Source organism: Anser anser (genome assembly GCF_964211835.1).
Source record: "Anser anser genome assembly, chromosome: 2".
NCBI lineage: Eukaryota > Metazoa > Chordata > Aves > Anseriformes > Anatidae > Anser > Anser anser.
This window is the reverse complement of record NC_139721.1, coordinates 6,834,350-6,847,934: the sequence shown is the minus strand read 5'-3', so window position 1 is coordinate 6,847,934 and position 13,585 is coordinate 6,834,350. Positions and strand designations below refer to the sequence as shown.

The 13,585-nt window shown below is 37.4% G+C and overlaps 1 protein-coding gene and 1 long non-coding RNA gene across 7 annotated transcripts in view; both read left to right on the top strand.

The window, feature by feature from the left end:
* LOC310895776 (uncharacterized protein) overlaps positions 1-13,585 on the top strand; it is a gene marked incomplete at its 5' end in the record, with an annotated part of 669,112 nt that overhangs the window by 280,896 nt on the left and 374,631 nt on the right. The gene's annotated exons all lie outside the window — the stretch shown is intronic.
* On the top strand, positions 2,504-9,656 carry LOC310894738. 3 transcript variants are annotated; one of them, XR_014580125.1, is made up of 3 exons: positions 2,653-2,925; positions 3,150-3,261; positions 7,587-9,656. It is a non-coding gene; the product is annotated as an uncharacterized lncRNA (long non-coding RNA). The 3 variants fall into 3 exon arrangements; XR_014580127.1 differs by lacking the exon at positions 7,587-9,656 and adding an exon at positions 4,006-5,100 and having other exon boundaries at positions 2,655-2,925; XR_014580126.1 differs by lacking the exon at positions 7,587-9,656 and having other exon boundaries at positions 2,504-2,925; positions 3,150-5,100.

Sequence of the window (13,585 nt, the reverse complement as noted above, 5' to 3'; positions counted from 1 at the left end):
CACCAAGTCAGTCTGGCTGCCACCAGGCAGGAGGCATTCAGTTGCTCTCAGGCTTACAGTTCAAACAGAGATTGAAATGATAAGGCATGAGGAGATGGCTGGTGTAGCACCTGAGGCTGCTGAGTCTGTCTGCCAAAGCTGAGACTTAGAAAATGTTAGTAAAGAGTGATTGTTTTCATATTTTAGAGGTCATCTGCTGTAATTTCTTGTAACTGGGATGGTTTAAGCACAAGAAAATTCATATACAAGGTAGTATTGTATCCTTGCATTATTAAAAATATCTCTCAAGTAAAAATAACTCTATTTTCATTGTGCAAAATATATACATATAAATTTCTAATTAAGAAACATATCTTTCTTCTCCTCCCAATACTTGTTTCTCTAATCTGTGTTATAACTAGATGAAAATATTATTACATCTTCATAGAGACCTTTATAAAACTTCCTAGTCTTGCTGAAAACCCAGAAATTCACTAGTAAGTCATCCTAAACTCACTTACCTCAGCACTTTTTTTTCCTTCTCAATGCATTTGGATGCTATTCTATTACTTCTGAACACTTATCCAGAAACTGTTAGTCCAATAGCATCCATTTCATGCTTAGCTACTGTTCAGGATAAAGTATTGAAACACCCTTGAAGAGTCTCTTTACCAAAGAGTTTTAACAAGAAAGCAAGAAAGAGTCAGTCTTATTTTTATAGAAAATTTCATCAGTTTCTCTCAGCTGTGTATGAAGCTTTGTGAGAAAAAGGACACTGGATGAAGCCCTCAGTAAATGTAGTCATCTTCAATTTCATTTGAGCCATGACTCTTCTAGAGATAATCTGGTGGAGTTAGGTAGGATTACTGGTAAACTCTCCTGTTCTGTTCTATGCTGCTGACCCCCCCATTTTCATTATCTGTGTTTGGCCCAGGGTTCCTGATTTTCTTATGGGCTTATTTCTGGTTTAGAAGGCTTCATGTCTTTCCCAAATCCCATTTCACTTTGTATGGGGGAAGGCAAAGAGTAATCCCTGTCACCTTCTCACAAAATGACTTGGCTGATTTTGTCTGAGTTAATTTTCCTTGATTCTTGTTTTGATAGCAGTGGAAAAAAATTATAGAGGCTGAGAATCTGAGTAGCCTTTACTGCTAAATCTCACCAGTGCAGTCCCATGTCTGGAACCAACTGATCATCCAAACTGCATAAAAAATAATTCACTCCTGAGTTTTATTTTGGAGTGAATCCTCTCCATGCAACAAAAAAAACCTACTGGCACTTTTGGGCATAGTTCATTGCTTGAACCTTCCCAAATGCCAGAATGGGTAAGTTAGTACCAGGTTTGTGTGCCTTGCCCCCACACAGTTCTCCAACACTCTCAAGCAGGAAGTCTATGTCTTCCTCACTACACAGGAGATATATTTGTATAAGATCATATGGGAAAGGATTTGCTCTCTCAATCTGAAGGCAAGTGGCATTGCTCCATTCATGTTCATATAGTCAGTTCTCTTCCCTTTCAAAATAGAGTAACCTTATCCCTGAAGCCTATTGAGAAAAATCCCCAAACATACCTGAGCATTGCCTGAAAGAATATTAGCTAGCTTGGGTAAAAAAAAAAATAAAAAAATAAAAATGTGCTAATAATTAATCTGTAGTGACAATCTCAGGACAGTGTTCAGACTTCTGCCTTGACTCTGATTTATTGGTTAAGACATATCTGGAAAGTCTGTAGAGAATTTGAAGGAAGACTTGGTAGTATGGACATTTAAACCCTTTGCAGACCAAAATCACTTTTGCTAAATTCTGTATAAATCTCTATATTTCTGACCCCATTTTACCTGGAACCATGTCTGCTCATCATTGCTTAGGAATGAGCTAATGTATTTTCCAGCATAAGCAAACACAGTAGATCTCACCTTTGGTAACAGTCAGGTTTATTAAATTCATAACCCGGGCACAGCGCAGTCATTACATGCCCAGGAGCAAGAATTGTACTTTGCAAGCGTGGCACCTATTTCTGAAAAATACTAGTGTGGCATGTTGATTCCAGTTATTCTGGGAGAGGAGAGAATATGGAAAGAGAGCAAATAGCATGGGGGCAATGTGCCTGGGGAAATGTGGACTCTACATTCTGTCGCAACGCAGCATGGATGCTGCTTTTGTGGAGAGGTCTGTGTGATATTTAAGCCATTTGTGCCAGAATGCAGCTCATATATTGCAAGATGTTGTGGCATATTGATCCTTCACACTTGAATAAATGACTAGCATGAGCTTTAAGGGCATAAGAATGGTCAAAGATGCAGGCAAGATATCTTAGAATTGTTTAAACAGTTCTTTCTGACTAACTTCACTAGAAAGACCATATATCCTTTAAATTTCAGTCCTTTATCATAGCATGTCAGCTATTTTTGCTGCACAGAGTGAAACAGATAAAGTGTTGCCTTCATCCTCAAAAGGAAAGCTTGGACTGCAATTCTCTTCACAGTGCAGAGGAATTCGAGCTCACCAGCCATCCCTTTCAACTTTGTTTCCTTTCAGGAGACAAGGAGTAATTCCCAGAAGGTCATAAACTTTATAACAGATATTGCAGTTTTAAATGCCTCAGATTAGATTGTGCACTGAATTACAGCTGGCAAGGTCATGGTGTTCCCATCTTGTAAAACTTTTGATTATTTTTTTTGTTCCTCCATCAGGAAGAAAACAAGATCTTCCAAGTTTCTCATGGAAGGGGTTGGGAAAGACTAGAACAAACACCCTTATATCATAGACGTAGTGTTTCAAGCTCTAAACCAAAGTATGAGGAAGTGCTGAATTCAACAAGATACCTGCACCCCGAGTGAATAGCTTAACTGAAAAAATGATGAAAATTCTGCAAGGAGTTTAATTTTTTCAAGTTGATCACTAGCAATTCCAGCTGGGTCCTGAGGATTTCTGCCTGATAACAAAGTTGTAAAGATGAGGAAATTCTGGTTTCAGTGACCCATGTTATGATGAAAAAAGTTTTGTTGGGCTGTTCTAACCAAAACACAGTCAGCCCTGAAGCACTGCAGGAGAACAGATAAAATCTGGGAAAATAATGTCTCCTGTTCTCCTAGATTTTCTCCGACGTTTTACCAGCTTTTGGTTGTCTTAATCACTTCTTCTTTTCTTAATATATCTTTTCTTTTAAGATCTTTGGAAGTGCTGCTTTCTACATGACTAGGTTGAGCCTGAGACAGATGGAAAAACCGTGGGCGCTGAAAAGCAGTCTCTGTAGAGAAACCAGCAGTATATAAAAGTTGGGTAAGTAACTTCTGCTGTTGCCATTTTTTTTTTTAACAATTGGAAAAATATACATAACAGACTTAGTGACTTACTGGTACTTAGCAGCAGAAGACAAAATGGACTAGCGAGGGACTAAATGAAGGAAGCTTCCTGTCCATGTTGTTTGCAAGAATTTTGCAGTTATATATAACAGAAGAAAAGCAGTGAGTTGGAGAAAAGAATCTGCTTATCTCCTCTATGATATTTGCATGGTTCATATTTCAAAATTTTCAAGTTAAGGTCAACTTTGAAACACATATTACTTAAAATCTCAAATATTCTTTAGTGATACAAAATTAATTAAGCCAAAAATATTTCAGTGTTTCTTTTAAGTTTAGAAGACTATACTTTATTTCATACTTTCAATTCCATGCTAACTCTTGACATATATAATATACAAAAGCCCGGTTTTCAACTGGTATAACTCAGATTTATTTCATTGTCTTCAGTTAGGCAACGTTTGTTTACATCAGTTGACAACATAGTCTAGGAATTACTATATAAATGAAGAAAATACTATATCAATGAAGAAATAATGTAGTGAAAATATCACTTATAACTATACTAAACAGACGAGTGGCAAAACAGAAAGTCTTAGGAAATTACTTACTGTTTTCAGTAGAACAGTACATGTTGTAAAGGAATGTGTTAGAGTAGGTGCAATATTGCATTAAAGTAAAATAAAAGTTTTTGTTATACAATGGGTTTAAGTTTATTTTGCAGCCTTGGATAAAGTTCCCACATTATTCTCATCGAAGCAGACATGAACTAAAGAAATACATTTTTGTGAGAGGTTGTGGATTTGAAGACCAAAGGAAAGAAGAGTCTGTTTCAGCCTGTCCTGAGATGTTGACACACCAGGGACCTGAAATTTCAGTGATGCTGGGAAGCAGCACTCTCTGCACTCCATAAGCTCTTGAATCATGGCTTCAGTCTGGTACATTGACACAGCTCAACCAGTACAGAGCAATGCAGACTGAGGAATCACCTTTTACTCCTGCTAGGGATTAGTTTAAAAATAATTATTCACAGGAATTGCCACAGAAGGACCTCCACTCTTGAGCAAGCTACTTTCACTCTTAAATCTGAGTAAATTTGTTGTGTTTGTAATAAAGATAATAGAAAAAAAAATAAAAAAAGTGACAGTGTGGACGCAGCTGTATTAGGAGGAGTTTTCTGCTGTAATATTCCCAGAGTAGTATGTAACTCTTAGGCCAAATTTCTCTCCCCTTTTTCACCAGCTCAGATCTGGATAAACTAAATGCATTAAGTGACTTGTTCCAGATTTCAATTGGTGAGTTATGCAGCATTTGGCATCTTGTGTGAGAAATATCCTCCCATCTGTAATTGTTACCATCTGTTTGGTATTCAGGGTGTAAAAATGTAATGGAGATGAAGTCATATTTCATATTCTTTTCTCCATTTGGAGGTAAGAATGAAGCTATAACAGCCTGTAAATGCATCTGCTGGTGATAAGATAGTACAGCTGGAAATAGGATGCTAGATTCTGCATGGTTCAGAAAGCTTGTGTGTAGAAGCTGTTATACAGTGTGTGCTGCTCTGCTGTGATCCCATGAGATGATTGATGTATCATATAAATAGGGTGACGGAAAAGTGTTTTTGCTGGTGTGATGGGAATAGGAAGTGCAAAATGTCAAAATTGCCTAGAAAATAACCATTTAAATTTATGTAAATTGCTTAATTAATTGACCTCATTTGGGCTTGCAGATTTCCTTTGCATTTTCCTTTGTGAATTAGTTATTTTTCATTGTACACTGAGACAATATTCCAAGGCTAATTAAACCCTTTAAAGCTATAGGTTAATATCCAATTCTTATATAAACACATTTATAAACATTAATCAGATCCAAATTACTCATTTTATAAATACTGTTTTATTCATTTGCAGCTAATAGATGTGCTGCCTCAATTTATTCTGCTTTGGGCTCAAGGAGTCCATGCTATTCTGTAAATGTTATTTCTTTAAATGGTATCATGCTGTTTACTGTTGCATGTATTTCCAAGTGTGTCTGCTGTTTTATGATTTCAGGGAGGTTATTGGCTAGAGTTTATTTGGGGTACAGACCAAACTCAAAAATCTTTTGAGTCTTGAATCATGTTGATGACAGTAGTCAATAAAAAGATGGTCTAGGGAGATTCTCTGTCAGAGAGGTAAGTCAAGATGAACAACTTACCATAAAGTAATATACATATTGAACTTAATAATGAATTTCTGGCAACTCAGCTCTCCCCCTGCATGAGACATAAAGTAATTCAACTTTCAGTGAAAGAGAATGCAACAAAACTTGAAATTTAATATTCTTTCCACATTTTTCTGTTAGCATTAGCATTCTAGCACTGAATATATAAGTATATATATATATATATTTTTTTTACATAAGTAGACCACCCCTCTTGGAATTTTTTTCTGATTCTTGTCAAACAATTGCAAATACGTGGGAAAGACTGAAATGTATTTTTCTTGTGTAGGCAAAATCCATTTCCTGTACCTTATTTGGATGAATGTTGAATAAATGTAGCTTTACAAATGATTAACTCTATGCAGGGAAGGTGGAGGTGAACTGTGGATATTCATTTGTGGAACATATGGTAGTTGTTCAACCATACGATAATCCAACCTCTTGCTAGAGCAGCTGTAAGTAAATTTTGACCATTTGAATTGGTGTCATGCTTTTGCATTCCATTTTTATTTGCATGACAAGAGTTGACAGAAGCTTTGGTCCAGATCTTGTCCTGGTATCCTATATGCTATGCAAATGCGGAATGGGAATCTTTCCTGTTATGAGGAATAACATTATTCTGCTTTCTGCATTCATTGAATAGACAACAGCTGGAGGAAAAAAAAAAAAAAAAAAGAGACATTCAAAAAAGTTGAGTCCTGACCGACTGTCATACCTAAAGTCTGCAGCAGAGCTAAGTTTAACACTAAGGTATTATCATTCCCAATGTGGACCCATGTTTCCAAATGCTACAGCAGCATATTGACTTGCATTTTCATAGCAGATTAATTATTTTTTTATCAGACTATAGTTGCTGAGTGACCCTTTCTGTTAGAATCTATGGGTGCTAGTAGCATCCCTCACCTCAGATATCTTCTACATGCTTCTCACCTTCTTTTGTCAGGTCACTACTAGGGAGGCTGATGAGACTGAGACGGCTGTTGACACCTGTGCTGGATTTATCCCACCAATTTTCTGCTGTGCTGTCATATTCCATGGGAAACACAGCCTGTTTCTGCTCTATCTGACAATTTTTGTTATCAAAATGATTTGAATGTGATGTCATAACAAGTGCTGTAGTACAATACTGACATGTTCTCTGTTTTATTTTTAATTTCATTCACTCAAGAAAAATAATTCACTTTTACTGGCATGTTTTTTTTTTCCTCCAAACTCACAGAGCTTATCACTCATTGATCTGCTATCCTATACATATTTTGGATTTTGTTTATTTATTTTGTTTAGGGTACTCATTCTGTTATTTAGAAGGATTGAAAATTAACCTTACCAAGGAAGTAATTACGAAGGTCAAATGCCAAAAGACTGATACCGAATCTAAGTTGGAAGTTGTCCATAAAATTTTCCGAGCTTCCTGTATTTCTGTGAATTTATTAGCTAATTCAGCTGAATCTGAATGCACATCACCTGAACAGCTGATATAACAGCTGAATAACTTTAATCAAAATTTAGAGTTTTCACTTGTTTGGTTTTGTTTGGTTTTATTCCAACTCCATATTCTATTTTATTGTTAAAGAGACTTAAGTCCTCATTAATGGCCATGTCTTTCCTCCCCTCCCTCAATCTCTCTCTCTCCCCCCACATATATATATGCACACCCCCACATATATATATACACACACATATACATTTATATCTCTAATACATATTTTGAAGAAAGAAGGGCTAAAACTATTATGGCTGCAGAGCTATCTAAGGCTTGTTTACAGCTTCCTAGACAGCTGTGTACAGATAACTAAGCAAAGCACGAAAATCGAAGGAGACACGTCAGGCAAAGGGACCATTCTGTTCCACTTTGAGTTTTCTCCTCCACTTCATAGCTAAGTGAACTTGTCTCAGGGGATAGTCTTGAATTTGTGGGCTTAAACTTATTTATTGTGAAAAGACAAGCAAAAGCAAAAAGTTACCTGCAACAGTCCTTTTAAAAAATAAAGACCTAATTACGTACAAGCAAAGAAAATGCAGCTGAGACTATGTGAAACAGAGATTTCTGTGCCAGATGGTTTGAAAGACACTTTATTGTTACTCTTGGTTTATGTTTTGTAGGCTCATACTCAAGGGTTTTGGATCTTATCTCCATTCTGAAAGGACTGAAAAATACATCTTGTCTGAAACTCCTGAATTTGGCTTTCCTAAGTCTTTGTAACCACAAAATCAACTGTCTAGTGTGACTTCCAGATGACATTGAAAAACCTTTCCTGGCAAAAGCATTCCTAGAAGAGCTTCAGCCAAAACCTGGCATAGGATTATGCCCAGAATATGGACTCAGGTTTTTCTGAAATGCAGCCAGAATTTGGATCAAGATTGCTGAAAGCTTTGAAAATTATTTCTAGTTTGTTAGGAAAATGTTGCCCAGCTGTAGTCATTACAGATGCATTGTAGCAATTATTATATCCAGTGAAGTAGTGTCCTGGGGATATGGAAAGGATGGAGGGTACCTTTTCATTTTGTATACAACAGCAGGATGGGAATCCAAACTCTATTTAGCAGAGTACTAATTAAAGGGACTTACTATTTTCTCAGCCAGAACAGAGGCCCAAAGAAAGCCTTCTTGCTGGTTCGACAGCTGGTTCCCTGAGATATTTTCTCCAGACAGGTTGCATTTGTATCCAGTGCAACAAAACCACTCATGTGGCAAATATGTCTTAGACGGTAAGGAGGCCTGTGTTTTTAAAGGAAATGAAAATACTTTTGTTTAATAATTGTAGCCTGTATCATTGCATTTTTCTTATTTCATTCTCTATTGCGCAATATTTATCAAGTTTTCATCATACATCATTACAAAATAAGATGTGAGCAAATTATTATTCTTGTTTGTGTATCTGTGCTCAAAAGTTGTTTTGTATTTATTTACTTATTTTTTAGGGTTTGAAAGAAATCCCCATATAATTTATAAATCCTTGATTTTCTACAGTATTTTCCATGGCATGTTGAGGTGGAATCATAGCAATGCTGGTTGTAAGAAATATCTGGAGCCAGGATTAGCATTAACATCAGGATCTGTGGATCAGGCTATGGGGGCTTGACATGCTAAAATGTGAAACTCTCCATGGACAGGGTGTCTACAGATTAGCTATGTACTGCCTTCCTAGTGATGCCTTAGTGTCCAATCCGAATCTCTCACGCCAGGCTGATGACTTTTGTTATATATCGTGCCACAGAGGAGGACAGGTTGTCTCCATCACGTGTGCAGTTTTCTACCATATCAATCCTAGTGTATGCTAGTCATATTCCAACCATTATTATTGCATCTTTTTGTTAAAACATTCCTACACTACACCACTGTACTCTGTTTGTTTCTTTATTTTGGTTTATGACCTTTTCATTTGGTGAAGGGAGAAAAAAATGGAAAATGCAAGAAAAGAATTAAGAAAATGTTGGAATTTCCTTTAAAAAACAAGGTGACTAAATTCTGAATGCTCAAAACAAACAAACAAACAAAAACTCCAACCATTTACTTTTGAACATCAGTTTCATCTTGCTACCAAAATTCCTTAAGTAATCGAACACTGTGCCTTGAAATGACTGTTTTTTGAACAGAATTTATGCTTATGTTTATTTGACAGATCCAAATAAATACAAATAACATTAAATTCTGCATACAGAGGCTGAGTGCAAGGAAAAGTTTCCCAGAAATGAAATAAGTTTATTTGGGACTGCTCATAACATAGTTTGGGTCATTTAAAGTTTGACTACACAAAGGCATGAATTCACTCTTCCATTTCTACACAGAGCAAAGACTCTGTCTTAAAAGGTTGTTTCCAGCATGGACTACTTCAGGAAATACACGATACATATCAACTGATACATACCAAGCTGCTTGTGTTCTGAAAGATTATTATATCACAAATGTAGTATTTATCTTACCAGTATTAGTATGTGAAGAAATTAGTATTTTTTTTGTGTTAGTAGCCATGAAAAAGCACTAAGGTAGATATTCTTTCAGCTGATTATACCCTGAAAGAAGCTTGTGTCAAGATTCCCTCTGGTAACCCCATAACTAAAGGGCCTTATGTTAACCACTTTTCCTGTTCACAACCATAAGACAATAATTTCCCTCTGGACCAGACTGCTCTAAAGAAGACAAAGAAAATACACTGTTTCACTTGATCTTTTTCTGTCAGACAGGAATCAGGCAGCCAAAGGGGAAAGTGTGAAACCTCCTGGTCTGGATTTTCAAGTGCTATTTGTTGATGAGGCCAACAGAGCTACGTGCCTGTGCCAGCTGCCTTTCTCTTTGTGTGGTCTCCCATGAAAGGTAACCGTGCAAAGTCCCTAGCAGAATCTCTGCTTAGACAGTGGGATGGTGGGTGCTGAGTCAAAAACAAGCAAAGGAAAGGAAAACAAAACAATTGAAAAATTATTACTGTGAGAGAAAGGAACTTCTATGAATTTTTATTATTTTATATTTTTCTTTTCATTCAAAATTAGAGTGAAACAAATACCTTATAAATTTCTTGAAAAATAAAGTGGGAAAATATCTTTGAAATTCTAAAACATCTCAATGCTTTGATTTTTAGTTTGTGTATTTCAATCACAGTCACTTCTTTCCATGGTATATTGTTCTATATGGTGATGCAACTGACTCCTGGAGTGCACCCTCAGCAAGCCTCCTGAGTCTCCAAGCTGTGTGGTGCAATTGACACACCGGAGGGAAGGGATATCATCCAGAGGGATCTTGACAAGCTTGAGAGGTGGGCCTGTGTGAACCTCACAAGGTTCAACAAGTCCAAGAGCAAGGTGCTGCACCTGTGTCAAGGCAATCCCAAACATGAGTACAGACTGGGGAAGAACTCATTGAGAACAGCCCGGCAGAGAAGGATTTGGGGGTATTTGACATGAACCAGTAATGCCTGCTTGCAGCCCAGAAAGCCAATAGGATCCCAGGCTGCATCAAAAGAGGTTTGGCAAACGGTAGAGGGAGGTGTTTGTCCCCCTCTACTCTGTTCTTGTGAGACACCACCTGGAGTACTGCATCCACCTCTGGGGTCCCCAGCAGAAGAAAGACATAGACTTGTTAGAGCAGATCCAGAGGAGGGACACGAGGATGATCAGGGGGCTGGAGCACCTCTTCTATGAAGACAGGCAGAGTTGGAGTTGTTCAGCCTGGAGAAGAATATGCTCTGTGGAGACCTTATGTCAGCCTTGCAATATTTAAAAGGGTCTCATAAGAGAGATGGAGAGAGACATTTTACAAGGGCATGTAGTGATATGGCAAGGGATAATGGTTTTAAATTAAAAGAGGGGAGATTTAGGCTAGATATAAGGAAGAAATTCTTCATTGTGAGGGTGTTGAGGCACATTCCAGTGCTTCCAGGTTGCCCAGAGAAGTTCTGAATGACTCCTCCCTGAAAGAGTTCCAGGTCATGTTGGATGGGGCTTTGGGCAACCTGATCTAGTGAAAGATGTCCCTGCCTATGGCAGGGGATAGGACTAGATGATCTTTAAAGTTTTCTTTCAACCCAGACCATTCTATGATTCTATAATTTCACATATTATTATAGAATAGAATTATAAAATCATGAAGTAATCTTTCTGTATATCATAAGACAGTTTTCTTGGTTCTAGCCTGCAGGATTGTAAGTTCAATAGCGTTGACAAGAAGCTATGCATTGTTCCCCGTGTATCTTTTTTTTTTTTTTTCCTAAGTGATTTTTTTTTTCCCTTCCTTCTGGCCTTCTGGTTGCAAGAAAAAATAATGCACTGCAGTAAAATGTGGCAGTAGTCACAATTTCGTGAATAATATTAGGAGAGAGCAGTCAGGGTTCAGTTTAAGAAGACGTCAGAATCCATCACTCAGAAGAAAGAGATAAATCTCACAGAGAAAATGTATCCATTCAACAGTATTTAATGGAAGGTTATACAGAATCAGGCACTGCTGCTATGTTCACTTTCATCAGAAAGCAAATTGATCTTTTTTTGCTGTATTGGAAAAAGTGATTGTGTGCTATCACGTGATACCTTTGAAGATCTAATTCCTAAGCTTTTTTGGTAGTCTGAGGAAAATCAAATGGCAGGAAGTACACCTCCCTTATTATGATGTATTATTGGCAATCTGTTATAACCCTATTATTCCAGGAGTGCATCGATTTACAGCACTATATAAAAAAAATAACTACATAAAAACAGCACGGGCAATGCATGTTCAAGTATTTTCCTTATTTAAGTTACCTCATTTCCTTCCCTTCATCTGCTGCTCTTCAGTTACTCCCTTCCCACAGCACCCCAACTTAGGGCACAGTCTTGAACTGTAAATCCCTTTAGATCACAAGGAAACTCAGCATTTCTGCACTTCACTGGAAAGCTGGTTTACACAGCTGCCTCTGAAGAAGAATGGCCCAGGAGCACTCTTCATTCCTAACAGCAGCACTGCTCCTTCAGCCCAAGAGCATCTTTTGAGACCTCAAGATGAATGCAGGTGCAGACAATGGGAGATAGTGACAGGCTTCAGTGACAGTCGCAGGTGCACAGCGAGAGGTTGCAGGGCTCCTTGGGGAAGCGGAGGTTCCTCCTTTGTTTTCCTTGGGGAAGTGGAGGTGCTTACCTTTGTTTTCCATTCCCCTCCATCGCTCACTCCACAATTTCTGATTCATTTGTGAAAGACTTAGAGCCATATCCAGATGATGTTTGGAAGAACTATGAAATAAGACATCTCTGCAGAATGATTTGGCACGGGTTTTGGGTACAGAACACAAGAAGGGGGGAAAGATCTGGTATTATCTATATCAGCACAGCTTCCTCTGAAAGCACTAGCAGCAGTGTATGCATGTAGGTGTTGACCTCAAGGCAACAAAGGCAAATTAAACTAATTCCAAAAGAAATTTCTTGAGTTTGTTAAAAAGCAGAGCCCAGAGCCCATTGGTTTCTTAAAATATTGGTATCCTTCTGCTGAGCTAAAATTTAACAGTACATGCAAATGAACCTGACCCTACTAAGGTTGAGGCTGTTACAGGTACAGTCTCAGATTTCTTTTCTCTTTTTACTTGTATGTCATTAACATATGGCTAGGGCATTTTTAAAGTGAATGTAACACTATGATTCCTACCAGAGAGAAGAAAAGAAGTTCAAAGCAAATTGAGGTGGCTAGAGCTTGCAATCATGAAATTACATTGTTAGGAAAATCATAGCATACATAGGAATTTGTTCTTAGAGAGAAATCAGGAGATCTGATAATTTCATTTCAATGTCATCTTATGAATACATGAAAATGTCTTGCATATGTGTAACTGTTTCAGTATTTTTGAATAGATTAGGGTGTCATGGCCTTTTCAAAACAGCCTGCCTGCAAGCATTAACACATAAGTTTTATCATTACTGAGATTATGAAGAGATCTTCCACTATTCTGTGGTATTTCATACTACTCCCCATCCTTTTTTTCTGCATCTCCCAAACCCTTTCTTCCTGGGAGAAAGCAGCTGCAATTAGTCAGAGTATTAATCTATTGTGGGCATCAATTAAAATCAGGATAACATGAATTGTACTTTGCATGTTGCTATAACTGACAATTAAGTTGCAGAAAATGACAATCAAAGGTTTGAAACTAAAATAAACATAACCTGTACATTTAATTTGTTTTGTTTGGTGTGGTGTTTTTGTTTTGGGTGTTGTTATTAGACATTATATAAAGTACGTGGTCCCTTTTAGGAACAATCAGTTCTCCTCCTTCTTGCTCCCCAGAATCAGCAAAGCAAGAAGACAAATTAACCCTTGTCTGCTGACTTCCAGTCTGCTTCCAGACCTAGTTTTGGGAAAACTCTAATAAAAAAAATAATTATTCTCTTATGCCAAATGCTAAACCACTTCTGTGTTGAGCTGACAGTGAGTTCATGCAAAGTATTTTAGGAGGCATTGACAGAAGGACTTTTCTTACTAATACCAGTAAAGTTACAAAGACATGAAAAAAGCTAGGATATTAGCTTGTTGAGTGTTATTGTGGGGAGGACTGAAGGGGTAGGGGTGGTTTTTTGGTTTATTTTGATTTTTTTTTCTGGTTAGAATAAGTTGCAAATATTCAGAAAAGTGAAATTCTGTGATTAGTCACTTA